Source organism: Heliangelus exortis, chromosome 12 (genome assembly GCF_036169615.1).
Source record: "Heliangelus exortis chromosome 12, bHelExo1.hap1, whole genome shotgun sequence".
NCBI classification, from domain to species: domain Eukaryota; kingdom Metazoa; phylum Chordata; class Aves; order Apodiformes; family Trochilidae; genus Heliangelus; species Heliangelus exortis.
The window spans coordinates 6419113-6440402 of NC_092433.1; the positions used below are offsets into that span (position 1 = coordinate 6419113).

Sequence of the window (21290 nt, forward strand, 5' to 3'; positions counted from 1 at the left end):
AGGACTGGAGGGTAGAACAGCAGCACTGTCACTGCACACACCGGCAAGGGGCTGGATAAGGGGTTGGCTACAAGCACGGTGGGGATGCAGCAGCCTGGCTGGAGGGGCAGGAAAGCTGCTGGGTGGGAGAGGGCTGGGCACAGCAGGAAGGGAGGAGGAATCAGCAAGGGGTATAAGGGGGTATAAGGTGTTGCAGCAGTGCAGGCCACCAACAGTGTCCTCCATGGGGGCTGTGGGATGAGCCCAGTGAAAGGGGGTGTCCATGGCTACTGGTGTCAGGATCAATCCACACCCACACAGGACAGAGCCAACTCATGTAGACACCGTTAACCTCTCAAAAACAAGAGCAGGTCATGGGTTTCCTTTGCTATCCCACTGTAATGTCCTCCCTGTGGCTAATGTCACCCCAAAATGTAACATCTCACCTCCGGGAACTAGAGGTGCTCTTGTCCCCCACTCTGCAATTTCAGAGAAGAAGAATGTAAGTGTGGTGGGTGCAAGAGCTTTTTAGCATCTTTCCTGTAGGCACGAGACACCTGGAAGCACCACAGTCATCAACAACACACAGCAGCCAGCATGACCCTGGGGACTGGGAGCCTGTAGGGAAAAGATGCTGCATCTCACTTACATCACCTCCTAGCCAAGGGGGGCAATTGGATAAACCTGGTGAGTGGCAAGGCAGATCCATTCTGGCCTGGTCTGAGGGCCCACATTCAGATCTAGAGCCCTGCTGCTGTTCCAAAGTGGCCAAGCTCCTGTGCACTCCTGGCACAGGTTTCACCTCCCTTTGCCCTGCATCTCTGCAGACGGGTGTTTGATCTGGCTGGAGCAGAGGCTTCACCCGGAGGACCGGGGACCAACAAGAGACGTGGGACTGCAACCTCAAAAGGAATTTGCTCCTGTGTCAGAGGGTTTAAAGATCATCAGGGCTTCCTCCAACACGCTCCTTCTGCAGGGAACGTGCTGACCAGCATGGCAGGGGTGGCTGCAAAATCCCAGCTCCTGCCTGCCCACCTCCAGGCTTACAGGAATGCCTTGGTACAGCCCACTCCAGGCGGAAGAGCTTCGATCCAGCCCTTCTGCTGCAAACGGATCTGATTTGCTCCCAGCCCTGAGCACACTGTAATTACAGTACATCCCACTTAATCGGGGTGTGCTTAATTGGGAAATCCACTTACCAGGATGTCACCTAGGGAACCGATTTAAGCTTGATAACACTTAAGAGCAATGCCTGCTGCTTTAGAGGGAAGGTAATTCTCCTACAGGGAGATGCCTTCAGGTGGCTGAATCATGCTCCTTTCCCCTCCAGCACCCAATGCTCCTGGCTGCTTGCTCCTGCAACAGATTTCAGCCTTCCCCTTAAGTAGGTTACAGTCAGGAAATGCACCAACTGCTACTGCCAGACCCCGGCTGTCCTCTGCACCAGCTGAACAGGCTGACACTGCCACCTGGGCCAGCTCCCAGCTGTCCCCTTGGCCGGACACCCAAACACCCAGCCTGTCTGCCTACCTTCCCTGTTTGAGGATGGCTTTCCTCCCACAGCAGGGACATTTTTTGAAGAGGACAATGTGTTTAGGCTTGGTCAAGCTGTTCTGTGCAGCAGCAGAAGGGGCAAGGTAACCTACCCATCATGTGACTGGGGACAGAGCAAGAGCTTTGGAGACAACCAGCATCTCTTACCCCAGTGTGTGTCTTCCTCCCTCTCCCCTCTAACAAACCCACACATGAAATGCCCAGTGAAGAGGGCAAGGAGACATGGGAACAGCCCTTAAAAGACAGAACACTGAGTCAAGCACTCAGAGAGATCACATTTTTAGCCTGGTTTCCTAAGGGAAGAGGGTTTATGTGACCACACTGAATATTTGTGCATGCACATACACCTGTCATAGATACCACCAATAACTGCTGAACCTCCAAACACCTTCAAGTTAAGTAGGGAGAGAAGAAAGTTTTCCAAAGACCAGTGATTCCCACACATTTTGTGGGAACAGGAGGGAAACCCTTTAAATATCCAACCCCTCACTAGCTCTGAGGGACTCAGGACAGCATTTTGTAACCAATACCCCCCATGAACCACATTTTCTTGTTAGAGGGATGCTCACTGCTCCAGGATCACTACTCCTCCAACCTTCTGGCATTGCCTTTCTCATGTCTGTCCTTTTCAATCCAACTGCTTCTTTTTCCCAAGCTACACGAATGCACACTGCTCCTCCTCTAACAGTCAGCCCTTGGATGGAGGCTGCCTTTGCCACCAAAACATCTGCATTTGTATGGCAACAATACAACACAACTTTCCAAGATGCTGTGCTGGTGTTTTTGTTCTCACCAGCCATGAGGAGATTGGGGCAGTTAAGTCCAATTCTTTGGACACATAATAGTGATTGCCTTTCAGACACTAGGAAATGTAATAGCTTGGCATCTAATGAGGGATTTTTATGTCTGCTTTTTGCGAGCCAACCTCCAGATTAGCTACATTGGCTTTTTAAAGTGCTATAAAATATGCAAAGGCACTTGTAATGTATAGTGATTTCTGTAAAAACAAGAGGTAAGTGCTGAAATGTCTCCTGATTTATCCTTTTGCTACTCCTAAGCCATGCTGGGAGAAAGGGCAAATGCAATCCTATATTCCCTTTTTGGCTTGTCAGTCTTACAGCCCAGAGCAGATGGCAGACAAAATGCCAGGTACCACAGCACTTGAGCCTTTCAGCCACTCTGATTGCTGCAGAAGAGAAAACCCTCTCAATTCCTGGGTATCCCAACTAAAGCCAAACACAGCAAATACATTTCCAAGGTGCAACATAGTGCACATCCTCTGCTTCACACTGCTATAACATAGCCACAGAAACCCATGAGGCTGTGTCATGGGATTGTTCCCCTGGTCACCAGCTTGTGTTGGATTAACTATACATGCTAAACCATTACCAAGCATCAAGTCCTCAACATATGTCTCAGGGGCTGGGGTCACTATAACCAAGCCATGCAGAGGCCTGACAAAATAAAACATCCCAGCAACAGAGTCTGGGTGGGAGGAATAAAGTATTAGTTCATGCACCATTTTACCTTGAGAACAGCATCATTTATCAGAGCCACAAAGGTTCTTCCCCTCCCTTGCTTCAGAACCAAGCTGTCCCCTTGCCATCCAGGGCTGCTCTGCTGGTGCCAAGGCAGTACTTGCCACCAGTGAGGCCTCCATGGCTCTGTGTGTCCCCAGTGCTTCTGGCAACCAATGCTGCAGTCATTACTGACTGACACAAAGGTGAGCATGGTGGCCCTTATCTGGCATCCAGCTCCCTGCAGTCAGGTTCAGACAAGCACCTCTGGAACAGAGAGTGAGTACTTCTGAGCTGGAAGTTTCTAAGCACGTGCCTTAGTGCCAGGCATGTTCAAACCCATCCATCCCTGCAGAGCAACCATGCCTCTGCTGCCAGTATGAACAGGTAAACCCAACCAGACTGCCTCTCACATCCCTTTTTACATGTATGAAAGGTTGTGCAACAAGCTGGAGGGTCAACAGACTCCAGACCTTTAAATTAACCTTTTAGGTCTTCATATAAGAGCAACACTTGTCTTCAGCACATCTCAGGGACACGGATTTTCTGTGCTGTGTTAGAGCAAATGAAACAATTATTTAACAACTGTCAATAGTGTTCTTTGCAATCAGCAAAATGCATTACTGCATCCTGAAAGCTGTGCAGGACAACCCAGGCTAAAATGCAGACTGTTTTTAAAATTTTCAGTGCATTTTCTGTCATAGTGCTGAGTCTAATGCTGCTAACTGGAATGGGAACCTTCATGACACCATCAGAAGTAGGGAGGGTAACATGAAAATGCCTCAGTTACTTGGCTGACATCATCAGCAAGGAAAATACAACAGGAGAGTGGGAGCTATGGAAAGGGAAGACTATCCTCAAACATCAAAAGCTGAGTACAAATGCTCTGTTTCCAAACAGAGCTGTCCAAGCCATCCAGGACCAAAGCATCTCATTTTAAGGTCACAGCAAAACCAAATCTAACCCATCCCTGCCTGGAGCTCTCCAGTCTGTGCTGGCTTTGAGCTCTCTCTGAGGGCTGCTCAACTCCTGCACCCCAGTTTGCACAGGGACACCCAGGGGTGACAATTCAAGTGGTCAAAATCCCACCAAGCCAGCTCTACCTGTTGCAGAAATACCTGCAAAAACAAGCACCATTCACCAACACACATGACCTGCAACTTCTTTTACAGGATGGGATATAAAGAACACACACAAAGGCAGAATCAAGCCTTAAGTGCTAAGAGCTCTCATTTATATCAGTAGTTCCTGCTAGATGGTTCCTGTTCCACTCCCATGGAGCCAGCAGCCTCGTCTCCTGCCACATCTCTTTGGAGGTGACACTGAGCAGAGGAGAAGCCAGGAGAGCAGCTCTGACTCTCCTGCTTAAGTCCTGGGACTTGGGCATCCATCCCTTTGTTTTTGAAAAGACTGGGGATACAAATCTGTGTTTCCCAGCAAAATGCAGAGACAAAACTGAACAATATTTGCTAACTACAAATATTTGGAGACCTGAATCCAAACTGGCTTGATGCACCAAGTGTAAACACAGGCAGGGGCAGGGGGAGAGAGCTTTAGGCACTCCAGCATCTCACGCTAATTAAAACTGGGAGGAATTTGTCTCAGCAAGTTGTGAGCCATTTACTTCTCTGGTGTGACTAAGCCACCGTGTGGTATCTAATTTACCAGGAGGGGTGATGTGCTGCCAGCTAACCATGTTCCTGCAGTGGAGGTGGGCTAATTGAATACAGCTCAGTGCTTCAGGGCAATCCTGCTTGCCAGCTTACCTGCACCTTCCCCATCCCAACAGGCCTTGCAAACAGCAAGACAACCCAGTGGGAATACTCATTGTGAAGGAGTATTCAAAAAATCCTCACAAAATCCAAGGGCCTGACCAGAACAACGGGTTCTTGTGGTTTCCTGCATGGCTGTTTTTCCAGCAATGCAAATTGGGTTTTTCTCTTGCAAACAAGCAATGCTGAAACATGCTCTTACCACTTGCAGGACCTCGAGGCTCCCAACCTCCTCAGAGTGCTGTCCTTTACCATGGTAGCAAGGCTGCCCTGCTGCCTTGTCTTGTCCTAGTGATGCAAGTATCAAGATGAATTTCTCCATGAACAGCTCACTACCAACGATTCTTTCATTTGTCTCTGTCTCCAGCTGCAGAGAAGGAAGTGACTCCAGCAGAAGTTTCACACCTAAAGGCAAAAAGAAGAATCTCAGAGGGTACAATGAAGTTACAACACATGCTGGATTTTGGGATCTGTTGTCTGCACCTCACTGCTCTCCAAGGGGAAGGGTGGGGGAGCTCAGAGGTCCCCGTTTCCATTTCATTTCCCCTCCTTTTCCAGCCCAACCTGACTCACAAGCCAGGCTCATCCCCATTTTGCAGCTATGACAGTTGCAGCTCACTTGCTGAAGCATCAGCATGGCACAAGATTAGCCCTGGGTGAGGGTAAGAAGCCAGACACCTTTCAGGGGTCTTGGTGGGTCCCCTCATGCTGGCAGCCTCTAAAGGCACCCAGGAATCCCCACCTGCCCCCAGGACAGATCACAAAGAGGATGTGACCTTGCCAGCTGGGCTGATGCTGTCACTGCTATATTTTGCATGGAGTTGGTGGCACCTGTCCACAGCCAGCTTTAAAGCCAGCCAGCCACCACCTCCAGAGCAAAAAGATTCCCAGAGCACAAGCTGAAACTGTTCTTCTGGAGACAGCCATAATTTTTAGAGGGAAATCCTGTTGGTTTTCAAAATGAGGTATTTTTTTACTGACACTCTTTCCCAGCCAAACACACTTGTGGTAGCAAATGCATCACTAAAAGAAGAGGACTTGCTGTGTCAAAACAGAGCTGTGGTTTTCAAAGCTAACAGAGAGAAAGGAGTCTGTAAATACCTGGAGGAAGCACAGGCATGGCTTATTAATAGACACTTGCTGTGAGACTTTAAGCTGTATGACAAGGCTTTCACTGTCCTCCTGTTGTCCTCAGATGCCCTGTTCTGAGCTCTGGTCTCTTTAACCACACAGCACACCCATCAGACCTGCCAACTTACAGACAGGGCACAGAGGATGGGTTAATGCAGCCCATGCTATTTCTTTAACCACCAGAGCAGTCACCCTCCATCCTCCCTTGTGAGCAACCTCCTGTCCTTGGTTCCTATAAAAGTTCCAGCCAGGGATTTTGATGGGGACAGATTAGGACCTGAGGAAGGCAAGCAGGGATGCCAAGTAGGCTCATTCCCCTTGAATTGAATTGCAGGGATTTACCATAGTCTCAAATGCAAGAAGGAGTCAGTTTTGTTACCTTTACACCCCAGGGCAACCATTCATTCCCCAAGAGGCTGAGCAAAGTCCTTGCTCACTGATTTCTCTCCCGTGCTGCTTCATATGGCTGCCATTGGGACAGCTCCAGAGTTCTTCATCATAAGCAGTTCCCTGATAGTTAAGGCTATTATGAACTGTACCAGAGGGATGCATTCCTGCACAGCAAACCTTTTCCCAGTACAGGTTGTCTATATCCTTTGACTTCTTTCCCCATGAAAGCTGTAACAGAAAATTAACACCCTACTGTAGTGAAGGAACAGTAACCAGTCCACATGCTGCCACGCTACGGGCATCTCAGCACGGTCACATAGGTTGTGTTTCTTATTTTTCAGATACAGGCTTTTCTACCAAACAGAACACCAGACAGGTGGGCTGTTTTTGGAGAGGGGAGGTGGGGAAAACAGCCCTCAAACAGCCCTACTGCCCCAGGGGGTGCTGGTCCACATGCAGGGTAAGGGAACTTCTCAGAGCGCTTCCAAGTCACAAGGTATTTCAGCATTTCCCCTCCCAGCCTGTAACTGCTCACAGCCCAGGGATGCACAGACTCCTGTTACTAAAGGGATACTTCTGTTGATGCTTTTATTTTTAGGAAATATTATGAAAACATTCACCATTACCGCTTGGAGGTAATGGAAAAAAAGAGGTGAGCTCCAAATTCTGTGTGGCATGGAGCCAAGCAGGGCTGGGACGTGGCCTGGCTTCCCTGCTGTGTTTGCCATCTGTGCTCCTAGGAGGGACATGAATGAGATGGTGGCAGTGTCCTCCTCAGCTGCAGAGTGTGCAGTAGGGTGGTGTTCCCCACCTCCAGCTGGCCACCTCTGACAGGTTTACAGCAACCAGGTGCCAAAATCAGGCTGGGATCAGCAGCAGCCAACCTAAACAAAACCCCACTCAGAGAGCACTGAGCCCCCAAGGATCCAGACTTTACTCAGGATGCTGACCTGACGTGGTGGGCAGTGATGGACACCTCTCCCCTTCATTTCAGAGACAGGGGACAGAGACTAAGAAGTGTGATTCAAATTAAAGGTGAAACCTGTGGTCTCAGCACTCTTTTTACTACACTTGAGTGCTTTTTGGTATAAACCCAGCAGCAGGCACTGCCTGGATTCATACAGCTGTTTCTTTGCCTCTGCTGGATGTCAGGTGAGCTGTGGAGAACATCCTGAGAGATGAGGAGTTACTGCAGACTGAATAAACCCACTGCACACTGTGTTCTTCTGACACCCACTCACCAGTGAGGAAGCACCTGAGGAATGCAAGTGGGGCCATCAGAGTGAGCTGGGCTGTCCCATCACACCCTGACACATTCTGGTGCTGCTTGAAGGGCTGATGGATACATTCCCTCTGACTCTGGCAAGGGAGCCATGGTAACTCCTGGGATCTGGAGCCAATTGTGCTGAGAAGGCTACAGCATCCACCCAGCAGCCTCCTGCAGAAGCTGTTAACACATGGGACAGTAAATGAAACCCTCCTGAGCAGTGGACCCAACCTCATAGAAGCTCATCTAACTTCTTCCTACCTTCTGTCCACCTCAGACTGAACGGGACACCCTGGAAGCAGCACTGTCAGTGTCATCCATTGGGTGGTGACTGCAGTGCTGTGTCCTCACCCTGTGCACAGGCATCCCCTCCCCTGCCTGCTGTGCCCAACATGGGCAGTGAGGGGCTGCTCACTATGCCAGAAAGCCACCATTCAGGAGTAACCACCAGTAGGAGGGGTGGCTGAAGAGGGAAAGCATTTTAAAATGAAGAGGCTTTTGCATTTTAAAAGATGTGGCAAATTTAAAGTAACTCCAGTTTGGCCCTTGTAGTAATCAGCTGATGACTTCTATGGCATCTACCAGAAAACGTGCCATGAAAACACAAGAGTGATCTTAAAAAAGGTAAATCATACTTATGGCTAAAGTCATCATACTTCCTCAAGGATTTTCAAGTGGATGGTATCATAAACCCATATACCATACCACTGCACACACCCACAGCTGTACACACACGGTAACTGACAGCTAATGTGTCCTTCCAGGACTTTGCTGATATCCAGACACTCCAATTCTTTACAAAATCATTTTCTGAAGCCTTGGCTTTGACCTGCAACAGGCTGCTCCCAGCCCATGCTCTCTGCATCCCACGCTGAGCAAGTAGGGATGCTGATGCCAGAGCAGTGGGGCCACAACTGCCCCGTTGTACCAAAGGCCACGCGCTGGGTGCAGCACAGAGCACTTGACCACCCAGCCCCAGACAGGCTTAGCAGCCTCCTGCTCTGCTCACCCACTAAGAGCCTTAACTTCTTACTGCATTATGCCAGGGTTTAGGCAAAGCAGGGTTCCCAGCAGGGTGCTGGATAGATTTCCTTTCCCATGAAAAGAGACTTATGCCGTCACATTTGTTCCCTGTCCCCAAATCTCATTCTTTCCAGGTGGAGGAGAGAGGAATTTGATGGATTATAATTAAGGAGGTGGTGTTCTGAGCAGGGCTCAGGGGACAGGAAGGTTAACATAGGATGTGGCTGCAGTGCCTAGGGAAGAGATATTCTGATGGGAGAAGCCTTGTGGGGGGAGAGCTTATGGCTCTTCTCCCCTGTGTAGCAGGTGGATATTTACAGGCACATGCTGACTGAGTTTATCTTGGCTGGAGGGGGACACTGGACTATAGCAGGTCCCCCTCTTTCTGTGCTCAGCAGTGGTGAGTGGCTACAGGAGGGGGGTACTTGCTCTACTTGCTTTAGGAAGCCCCAGGCATCAGGAGGAAGCTGCTGACAGGACCTCGGGGCTCACATATAAAATAAAACTTAAGAATCTGCCAATATATAATATGAAGGCCTTCCCAGGCCTCCAGCATCATCCACTCCAGAGCCCCAAAGCGCTGTACAAACAGTAATTAAAAATTCCCAGCCTTCAGCTTTGCCACAGGGCTGAATTAAATTTTCTAGTGTGGGAAAATAAGCCCTTACATGATTAAGAGAAATACAGCATCAACAGCAGGAGAAGTCAGTGATGAATCATAAGCTGTGGTGTGAACTCTGGTCCTTCACTTCTAACATGAGACTCTTCAAGACAAGAATGAGTGTTTGGCCTCCTCTCCATCACATGCACCTATTTATCCCTAACACAAGACTAACCAGGTACATCTATCTGGCCACAGTAGCTACAACCTAACTTGTTTTGCAGAAATAAAGTCTGAATGGAGGTGGGGAGAGCTGGAAGAATAAGGCAGGAGATGCCTGTGAGAAGCCCCTTGTCCAGTTGTTTCTCCTGTAACATCTCTCTGCCTTTATCCAGCCTATCAAGTTCAGAACTCCTCATGCCACCCTGCTGGCCACACTGCACATTTCCTTCCCCAAAAATGTGTTACCAGAAATATCCTTCTAGAAGGAAAGGGACACTGGAACGTGTCAGAGCTTGGCTTAACTCAAACCTTGTCTGCACAACAGGACCCTTTGATTTCTTGTATACTTAACACAGTAACAAGAGCCCAGCACCAAAACAGCCTGTTCATGTCCTGGTTCCTGCCTGCTCCAGGAACCCCTGGAGAAAAATCATGGTGCTGGATATGGACACAGCCCTTGGGGTTCAGTATGGGCACAGAGGAGCTGCTCAGCAAATGTGCTGCTTCAAGTGCCAGCAGACAGACAGTAAAGAGCCTGTGGTGGGCTGCAACTGATAACAGGGTTTTGCTACAGCCCTTGGCCAACAAACACCTCTCCCTTCCTATGGTTAACACGCTGTGGCACTGCCAAGCTGGGCAGCACCTGGTCCCTTCCCCTCTATCCCATGGTTACCTTGTGGATTGGCCAGCCAGAACCCCTTACTTCTTAACTTGGTGAACACTTAAGGAGGTAAAAAAATCAATTTAGATGCAAAATAACATTTTTGTCTTGATGAAAGAAGGTATCTCTCCACTCTGCTGGGTTTTCCAGACAGAGAGGCTGCAGGGCTTGGCAAGAGGTCGTGCTAAAGAGGAAAGGGTCCAGACAACCAGAAAGTCCAGCCTAACCACCCCCCTTGAGCTGTTTCCAGATGGATGCCAGCACCACCTGTGTCCACTTGCTCCAGGGAGTGCTCTGTGGTCTCCCTACATCTGGGGAAGTGCTTACAGAGCTGGCAGCACTGCACAGAGGGCTTTTTAATTATTTGTAATGGATTTTCCATACCTGTCATTATTTCCAGCCCTGAGTGAAAAGAAAGGGATAGAGACTCTGCTGGGAGATGGGTTGGCTCAAAGGGCTCTGGTGAAGCCTGTGGTTTTGCAGTTTAGCTCTGGAAAGGGCTGGTGACTTGTTCTGTTTCTCTCATCATCCCTGCAGGTCGATCCCCAAGGAGAACAAGGATCCGGTCTGGGCTTGCCGTGCTGCATGTTTGAAAGGGACAGAATTCTGCAAAAGAAGAGACCTGGAAATCTGCTGCTTTCATTAGGCTTTCTTTGGGGTTAACTTAGTTGTTAGAAATCAACACAACCATGAAGCCTGTGGGACTCTATTCAGAGTGTCTGATTCCTATTAAAGACCTAGGAAGAGCTGGGAGACAAAGAGCAGCATGGCAACAGGCAGTGTTCCCTGTGGACTGTGTAATTCCAAACTAACTTCTCCACAGAAAGGTTTTCCCACTTGGACAGCCAGCTTTGGGGAGCTCAGCTGGCTGGCTGGCTTGGGGAGCTCAGGTAGCAGAAAGGGGACTACCCTGCACTAGTGGCTTCATAGTCTGTGCTCTATCACCTCCCTAGAATTCAAAATGTTTTTCAGTCCAAGCCAAAATGGTGCCAAAATACAAATATCAAAATCCTTCAGGCCAAAGCCATGTTCTTTCTCTATTCCTGCTCTGGTCTGAAAGGCAATTTTCTAGCTTGAGATGCAGTGCCATGGCAATTACCATAAGAGAGCCATCTGCAGTGCTCCCAGCAAGACCCTGCTGCTGGGCACAGTTGTGCCAGCATGGCCCCACCACCAACATTGGCTCCTTTATAGTAGGGGAGCTGGTGGGCAGAAACTGGGCTGAGCTGCAGCTGGCTGGGCACAAGATTTCTGCTGTGATGGCACCCCCTGTTTCTGACTTGCAAAGACACTAGAGTTGTGACAAAGCCACAAAGAAACAAGAACATGGCTTCAACATAGCTGGTTTCACAGGAAATGGTTTTCCAGATGGAAACATAAGATGGAGGAGAGGAATATGTGGCTGAGGGCCACTTGTGCCAGAAGGGAAAGTAGCACAGGGCTGAATGAGAGTATTTGTCTGAATTAATGGGGCAGGGAGGTATTAGAAGGCAAGTTTCCTTCAAAGAAAAGTAGGCACTTCTCTGCTTTCACTTACCATCCCTCCATGGCAGCTCTTTCCTCTTCTTGGCACGTGGTTCTTATCCCTCAGCTGATGTCTGACGGCAGAAAGCACTAATCACTAATCACTAATCACATCTTCCTCCTAAGATGAGACAACAGTGAAAGAGGCTTGGCAGGGGAAAGGGGACCTCATGGCAAAGCCGACCTTGTGGCTCAGAGTCCCCCCCTCCCTCCAATGCAAATCCCTGGGGTTCCTGTTTGTTGAGCTGTGACAAAGTGGGCACTGAGGTTTTAGCAGATGTTGATTAGAAAATAACCGTGAGAAAGGAATAAACCAATTAATTGCTGACCCACTGACAGCCAACACCTCTCCCCCACCGCCCCCCACACAATACAACCTGTCTCCATGGCTCAAGCAGATTTAGGGTGGCTGTAAAGAGCCCAGAGCTGGAAATAAAAAAACCAAACAACTTTTTCCCAGCTCAGATAATAATATTTCTAGATAATCTTTTTGAGGCAGCACCCTTCATGAACCAGGAAAGCCTTTAAGAGCTGTTAACACCTTTATTCAGACTTCCTCATCTTCCCCAGACAAGCTGTGATTAAGTATCCAATCCACCCCTATCCCCCTGGGAATGGTCCTGAGTCTGGGCATTCATCTGAGGATTTGCAGGGTCCCTCTGTGAGATCAAGCTCCTGCTCTCCCCACTGGCTCCAGATAAGCAGGAAAAGGCTGACAGGGAATAAACTGCCTCCAAGCACACGTTTGTGTCAGCAGGGGTGATGGATGGTGGGAGGGGAGGTAAATGTGGGGTTTAGGCAACATTTCTAGCTTCTTCTTTCCCTGGTGTCAGCAGGCAGCACAAGACAGACTGTCCCTGGAAGCCCACCTCTGAGAAGTTGCACACTGGAGTACAAACAGTAAGTCTGTGCTTACTACTGCCTCTTGAGCTGCCCCAAGAGCTGCCCCACAGTGCCCTGGAGGTGCCTCTGTGCTCATAAAACTCACCTTGCACACTCACTGTCCTACCTGTGATATCTTTATCCATCAAAACTTGGGCTTCTTCACATCACAGGGGATCTACCCCATCCTCAGGGCTCCACAGAGTCCCTCCTGGCCATGCAAAAGGAGAATATGAGCTGCTCCAAAGCCATGGCATCACCAAGCAATTTACTGAACCCAATGGAGGCAAATCCCCTTTGTACCAAAGTTCAGTCTCCATTGCATTACAGATGGCATTAAGTCCATGTTTGTCCACAGCAGCTGCAGCACTTGGGCTGTGTAAGGACTGACACATTAATGCCCACCTGCCCACTCAATGCCCTTTGCTATGACATGGGTCTTCTGGGGAAACTATGGTAGCATCATGCATGTGGTTTATATCCAAAGGCCCTACAAGTCCCCAACCCTCACGGGACACCTGTGTCCCCCCATCATACCCACAAGACCTACCCACAAGCACTGGGAGGGCATGAATGTGGAGGGCACTGTGGGGCTGGCATGTCCACACTGTATAGCCATGGAGAACCTGTAATTCATGACACAACTGCCATGGCAGCCTTCCTTGAAAGTCTTGAGCTGAGGTTCCATGGTTTCATGACACTTGGAGGACCCCCTTTCCACTAAACCTTTCCCCTCTGCTATCCAGGGCTGTCCAATAACTCTTCCCTATGCACCACACATTGTCTGCTTGTCTGTTTACACCTGCAAAGGGCAAAACCTCAGAGACATCCTGGGCTGCCATCAAAAAGCAGTAGCTGCCATCACTGTTTTCTACAAGCCCCCTCTATAAACCTTCAGTCAGGACTAAAAGCAGAGATCACAGCAGCATCTTGGGAGTCCCTGGCCAGATTTCCAAGTGAAAACTATTGTCCTCTCCTTGTCTTTTTGTCCTTATAACTGGAACAACATGTGTAAGCCATTTACCATAAATTACTTTAGATTCATCATCTCATGTGCTCTTTGACAAGGTGCCAAAGAAAGAATGCAAAGAAAGAGAGAACATGTTTGCCAGATGGGTGCCAGCTCCCCTGGGAAGACTCACAGCCCCAGGTGTTGGTTACCACCACACCTACACACTCTGCTTCCTGGGCTGGGCTTAGTTTCAATACTCCCTTTATTTTTAGCCACACTTTCAAGAAAGGGGAGAAAAAATATCTCTGTATCTCTGCAGCTTCCTGAAGCCCTTCAGAAAAAGAAAGCTGAAGAACAAGCAGGCAGCTGGGAGGGCCACAGCCCTCCTCCCTACTGAAGGCTTCAATCAGCCTGAAAGATACCTCTGCCTGCCCTCCAGTCCACATCCAGGAACAACGTTCATCAAATTGGCTTGACCAGGTGCTGAGAAGTGCAAAATCCTCTGGGCTTGCAGATCTGCTCTGCCAGGGCCTCTCCAGGCCAGGGAGCAAGTGGGACACTCAGGTTCTTTTGTCAGGAAGAAAAGCAAGGGGAGGATCTCCATTGCAGAGGGTTCCTGGCTCTGCCAAAAGTGTCCACTGCTGCTGACTAATTGCTTGGTGGAGTTAGAGAAAACGTTGGAGAAAATGAGGACCAGAGGGAGTTGCTGTGGGGTTTTTGTCTTTGGCACACAAATTGCAAGCATGCAGCTCCATGGCAATTGAGGAACCACCAATGTACAGGGCTGGATCCCTGGGGGGAGAGAAGATTCTGATCAAACCCACGTCCTTCCTGGAGAAGCTGCTTTAGAGAGAGATCTCCAGTGCAGGACAAGGGATCAGGTTGGCTGTCCATCTCCATCTGGCTTGATGCACACGAGATTTAAAGCTGGCAGCACTCTGGTCCTGAAGATGGCACAAGTGACCTCTCCTAAATGACCATTCCTGATATATTCTACATCTGGCAATACTCTCACATCTCCAAGAGCCTGCGAGCAGCCACAAGTTCCTGTGTGTCACTTGTCTCCATTGAGGGCTGTGATGAAGAGATGCACTCTGACAGCCTCCAGTATGGAACAGATCCACGCTCCAGCTCTGCCCAAGGCATGGGCACAGCTGTTACCTCCTCCTGCTTGTCACTCCTCTTGCAGCTGTCCCACTGGTGATGTGAGGTGCAGATCCAGCAGTGCCCAGCCCAGCTACTTCAGCAGGCAGCAGTTTTCACATGGATCTAGCCACTGTTTGGATAGAAGACATGAGAAAATAAAAAACGGGTGCTGCAGGAAGCGGTTTGGGTTATTTAGTAGGATCCCTCCAAGTTAGCAGCACACTGGAACTCTTTAGCAGGGAGTTTGGGGCTCTGTGCTGCTCTGGGTATTGCTCTTTTCATGACATCCCAAGCTTACTGCTCACGGTTGCCCAAAATCCCACTTCTTGGAAGTACAGAGATGTTAGCAGTGTCCTGAGCAGGCTCCAGCCCTCAACGCTGATGCTCTGCTGAGCCAAGAGCTGCAGCAATTTCCACTTGACACATTGTTCTTCACTCTCTTCTCCCACTATGACTATTGAGCAGCTTTCCCTGGTGTCAGCAAACTGTGTTTACAGAGCTCTATCCAACACAAATGGATGGTCTTCCAAATGCCTTGGAAGACCTTTTCTTCTTTTGTCCCATGCTCTCTCTTCTTAGATCCAGGAATCTTGGTCTTCACTTCACCTTGCTTGTGTAATTTCTCTGCTCAGCTGTTGGTTTCACTCAACTCAGACTCGCCCTGGGATGTGCAGGTCACAGCCATCCACTCTAGCTGGGTTAGTGCACCACACCAAAGCCCATCTGCCCTGCTCTCCATCACCACCCAGGAAGGTACCAGCTGTACCTTGGGCCTTGTCAGGAGATCCCAGCTGCTACCAGAAAAGAAACAATCGATTATGAGACTGACATGAACGAAATAGGAGATTGTGGTGTGGGACAAACTGAAGCCATAGAAAGCATTTTAAATAATTCACCGTCTCCAAAGCAAAGTATACGATTAGTGTGAAAGATATTCAGGTCCTCTCACAGTGGCATTAACATTTATGCAGCCAGAGCTGATGCTCTGACAGCAAAATGGGACCACTGCTGGGCAGGGAATCCTAACATTTCAAAATGTATTTGAAAACAAAAATTTTCCCCCCACCCCTCCCCTAAATAATTATTTTCAAACATTAAAATATTTTATTTTAGTAGCATCTCATGCAAGAAAAGAAAATTCAAAATGAAACAAAACCACAAAATGCTGAAACAAACTGCAAGCCCCAGAGACGAGTGCTGGCAAAACATTCACCCAAATCATTGCTTTCTGCAAAAATGCTTCTATTTTGGCAAACCCACGTTTCTTGGGGGTAGACTGGTCCACCAGAGACTTCTGAACCCGCAGCAAGCGGCAGCGGAGGCTGAAGAGAGATACTGTGTGGGAGGCAACACTTAAAATGTCACCGTTTTGTTTTTCACTTGAAACCACTCCAAGGGCTGCAGGGAAGATGTTCAAGAGCAAGAATTGTGCTTTGGCTGTCTGGGAAAGTCACCAACAGCGCCTGGGCTGAGTGTGGGCTTATCCAGAAAAGCCCTGCTCATTCACAAATGCCCCCGGAAGGTTAAACAGCACCTGGGCAATTATTTTAAATTTATCTCAGCAATTAAATGCAATTCTGTTCACACAGCAGATATATTTATATTGGTTAAGCTAAGCTTAAGCCCATGGGGTTGTTAAGGATATTGTGCTGGTGGCACATACTTCAGCTGCTCACAGCACCAGGGCAGCAGCAGGGAGGGACTGTCACTGCCAGGCAAGGAACATCTTCATTATTTTCATTATTTGTACCTTCTTTATTTGTATCTTCATTATGGAGGAAGCTCTTCACAGGGTAAAGCATTTCTTTGGGTTTGGTGGATAGGAGTGAATGAATGATGCACAAATGGCTTGAGTTTGGTAGCTCTGACCCTCTGTAACTCACGTGCAGGTAACATTGTACAGCAAGATTACAGTCACGGGGCTGCCTCAGTGATGTCTTCTCTGGGATGGCAGAGCCTTTCCAGCCTCCTTTGGAGACCATGTGGGCTTCTGGGCATCTATGGACACCAGTGCAACACCAGCCTCATGGAAAATTCAGATGCAACTCCTTCCATTGCTGTTGAATCACCACAGAAATCACAGTGTGAAACTCCTCTGAGAGGCAACACTTCTGGGACAACACTCCTGCCTACTTCCACCAGGCCAGGAGGTCCTACTACTCACAAGGATGCTTGAGCTAAGCTGAATGATGAAACACCTAAGAAAAAAATGCCTTTTGTGGTTTCACCTTAAGAGCTCAGTTATGTTACCTGTTGTGCAACATGCTCAGAACCCACCACAGGTGATTAAACGGTCGGGAGTCATTAGATCATGCATCATATAATCCTCCCTGTACCTGGCAACATAATTAGTTATGATTCATAAATTCCAGTCATGTTATGATTCCCAAATGCTTGTGGGATACCAAAAACTCTCTTCCGTGGCATTTGCAACAGAAAACCATGAGGTATTGACACAGGCAGCGAGTGAGAGACTCCTTAGGCTGATATCCATGGCTGGAGGCAGCAGCAAGATGGTGGGGTCCTGCTTCCTTAAATCTGAGGACACAACAGGGTTCTCCTCATTCTTCTCTGTGAGATGCTGGGAAGTGGCTGGGGACAGAGCAGTGACACTGGGAAGGCGAGGGGGGCAGTCTAGAATAGGGCACATCAGGAAGAGATGTTATCAGCTGGTGAGAGTGGGAGAAATGGCAAAGGAAAATGAAAGTCCACCCTCTCTACATCCATGGCAGCCAGCCTGGGGCTAGCAGTGAGTCACAACAAGACAGCTTGATTAAAGAGAGATTGATCTGCAAAGTGGATGCAATTAAAGCCTTGGTTCCTCAGGGTCGGTTTTAATGTCTGTGCTAAACTGAACCAACTCCTGCCTCACTTTGTGCTCTTGAGGGGCTCTTTCTGCTCCTCTACTTTCTTTGAAATGCTCTTGCTGTAGCTCTTCAGGTCAAGGCAAAATCCAGCTGAGCTGCTGAGGATGAGCAGGAGCTGTATCTGTCTCCCTGAGCACCAAAATGGGAACACAGAACTAGCCTGGGAAAAGGTGAGCTAATCCAGGGAAGAAAAATCCTTCCAGGACTATTAAATGCAAAGACAAAAACAATGCCTCAGGAAGATTGTGAGTACAAACTCACACAGGTGGGCAGCACCTACACAGGAGACCACCTGAAGGAACTCCTGTGTTGTCTTCTTCCAGAGGGATCTGCTCTGGTCACCTTCCAAGAGAGCATTGGGTTAGCTGGACCTTGGAGATGAATCCAGGTAGTTCTTAGATGAGATGATCAGCTGACTGTGGATGCAGCTCTGGAGAGCACTGCACCCACCCTAGAGTACTCCTGACAGGTGAGAAACACCACCTTTACCACAAGCAGCAGTGCCCAGTCTTCAGCAGAATAAGCAGGAAACTGTGGGGTGAGGAGCAGCCTCAGCTTCCCAAGCCTCACCTGCCACTGATTCATTCACCCCTCCAGCCAGATCTGATACTGACCCCAAAGGAGAAGCACCAGCAAAGCTGGGAGATGATGGCCCCATGCTCATCCATCCTGATGTCACTAATATTTTGCTCTTGAGACACACCAGTGTCACCAAGTCCACAGGTATAAAATACCATTAAATATTTCATTTTCATCAATTGCTTGCAGTAAGTGCCTGTTGAGGAATTCATGGGAACGTCTTCTCTTTGACACAAAGATACCTTCAATTATGAAAGATGGCTAAAAATAAAAGGAAATTATACTGTTCAGACATCTCTGGAGGTGGAGACAGGAGAGGGAATCGTCAAGGAGAGCCAGGGAAGAGATTTTTGTTAGATGCAAAGAAAGGCTACTTATTTTTACCAACAGAAAATGTCAGGAGGCAGCCTGACTTGAGTATCTGGAATTTGTCACTCATCTTCTCTATTAATAATTTGGCTTCAATTATTTAGGGTCTGAGCCAGAATACCAGAATTAAGAGTAAAGACAGTCTCTTTCTCTGACTGCAGGGGGTTGAATCACCCCCCTATAGCACTCAGTTATACATCTTTTTTTTTTTTAATGCACATTTTCCTCTTTTTTAATGCAGGAGTCTAGCCAGTGGCCACAACACAATTGGTTTTGGTCTTTTTTTTTATAGTAAAAGACTTGGGCTGATGACCCAGGGCTTCTTATACACTCAGTAGATCTATGGGACATCCTGATGTTGACAACACACTTACATTTTGTAGTGCAAATGACTTGGCTGAGAGCAGGGCTTGATCACCAATCCTTTATGGATCAGCCCTTTGAGGTAAAAGATTTTTTCCTTTAACAGCTGCAACAGGTTGCTTAGCTTCTCCTACAGAACACTGTCAGAGGGACATGGCTGAGCTGCAGTAACCATCTCTCTACACATTTTTAGCCCTTTACAACATTTCCAAGCTTAAATCTCTTCTAGTGAGTATACAGCTTGCACTACCAGGGGGGGCTGGAGAATGTTCTTCATGCTAACATAGTGGGTGGAATAGCTCTCTGACACTCCTCTCTCAAGATGAGCACTCAGGAAGCCCAGGCCTCTAATTTCTAGGTGATACAAGCTGGGTAAAATGGCTTCCCACATTCTTCAGAAAATCTGAGTCTTACACCAGGGTGTTTTGCAGGGCTCCTCACTGGGACCAGTGAAAGCTGTACCATCATTTGATGGACAGTCAGCCTGTCCATCACTATCCTCTACTCAAAGTCACTTTTCAGGTCTTAGGATTTTTAAAAATATGCTCAGTCTGCTGAGGTGAAGGTGAAGCTTGGGACAGCCTATTTCCAAGACACCAACAGGCCAGTTGGTTGGGAAGCATGGGAATAAACCTCACTTATGGAGGAGCTGGACCTTTGCCAAGCATTGACCTTAAAATGAGTTCCCACTGTATCTCAGAACTACATCAAGTTTCAAGTACTAATCTGCTCCTTTGCCAACCCCTGTTTAACAGCAATGATGTAACAAGGAAAATGTTAAAATCTAACACTCACCTCTGTTACCACCTCAGGGATAAGGAACAAGGGAGGGCCACAGAAGATAAAGGCACAGCCTGTGATGATGTACTCCTTGAAGAGCTCCAGTATTGCTGTGACCAAGGCAGCAAAACCACCTGAACAACACAGAGAAGATATCATGGAAAAGTAATTATTTCAATGCAGCAAGGAATGCACTCAAACACCAAAGAAGGGTTTAGTTACGAAGAGAATCATAACAGATGGGGGTAATTGGCTGTACCTGGGCTGTCTGACTGCTGTTTTCTCTGTTCCCAACATGCAGACTTCAGGGCTTTGGGTTAACATCTGACTATCTGGTTTCACACGTGATGCGAATTCTGCAACAATTTATTTTCAAGCACTCTGAAGACTGGTGTATGGATTGATGATATGGGTTTGACTCTAACTGAACCCTATAAACTTGCCTCCAGAAAACCAGCTGACTCATTCCACCTCCAAAGGACAATATGTTCTCTTTGCACACACTTAGTTTTTCTCAAGCTGCATCCTCCAGCAGCACCACAACTTACACAGTGGAGGCTGTTTGCTGAGGACAGTATCAGGTTTGGAACAACATCAGTGTGCTCACACCTGAACCTCTTCAGCTTTTCTAAATAAAAATTAAAATAATAATAAACAATTCTTAGTATTTTTAATAGCACACTTATCTGTTGAGGACAGTGAAGCTCATGCCATGTCTGTGAACATGGCCAAACCCTTCTGAACTAACACAGAATTGAGCAGTGGTCACCTTTCTGGGCAGCTCTCCAGTGGACAGACTGTCCTGCCCACAGGCATGAAGAACATCAGCATATATTGAGACTCATGATTTAAAGGAAGAGGGATGTGTCCATTTGCTTAATGACAGCTGAAATTAGCTGGAGCCCTTATGGAGCTTGGCTTCAGAGCATTTACTAAGTGGCCTTAAACGAGCTGTTGCTTTCAGCAAAGCAACCTCCTCCACGGAAGTGCTACACAGTCATCTGCCAGAGCCCAAACACAATATGGACAACCTCCCCGAAGTCAATGTCCACAGGAAATTTCAGACACATTTGCATCATCCCTTTAATTAAACAATGAATGTTCAGTACCAGCTTCTATCCTTCACAAAAATCAAGGTTACTAATAAAAGTAAAGCTATGACACCCAGTTTATATGAAAATAAGAGGTGACACGCAGAGCCCCTACCAATTGCTCTGCCACTTGGGCTGTGCTGGGAACCAGTCTGGCTCTGCCACCCCCTACAATACTGAACTGAAACCTAATTTAAGTTCCTAAGTGAATATACATACATATAAACACACTGAGCACTTCTGATCTGCACTGGCCATGAGTAAAACATATGCCTTGCACCCCACACAAGAGACCAGTGAAAAGGGGAAAATACAACACTGAAGCTGTAGAAGATCAATGGGTGTTTGTGATCTGTTTTTTCGCCACTGCAAATCAAAAACAGAGGAAGAAATTTAAAATTACCACAAAAGGTACCACAGTCTCATTCTGTAGATGGAAATCTCTAGACCTTTCTTCTTCTGTTTACACACACGCCTCTAGCAAAGCACCCTGCTCTAATTGGATTGGGCTGTATTCTCTGAGCCATATGCACTAATTTTAAATGATCAGAGCCTTAATTAGCCACACTCTTCCTTGCATTTTAAGCAGCCATTTTAAGTTGAATACACTGTGCATGTTG

The 21290-nt window shown here is 47.9% G+C and overlaps 1 protein-coding gene across 1 annotated transcript in view; it reads right to left on the reverse strand.

Annotated features, from left to right (window-relative positions):
- Positions 1-21290, reverse strand: part of RPL29 (ribosomal protein L29) — a 204751-nt gene that overhangs the window by 29722 nt on the left and 153739 nt on the right. The window contains exons 5-8 of the mRNA XM_071755714.1: positions 19595-19713; positions 11655-11762; positions 10502-10723; positions 5025-5227 (exon numbers count right to left, since the gene is read on the reverse strand). The gene's annotated coding sequence lies outside the window, so the exon portion shown is untranslated. The remainder of the gene's footprint in view (positions 1-5024; positions 5228-10501; positions 10724-11654; positions 11763-19594; positions 19714-21290) is intronic.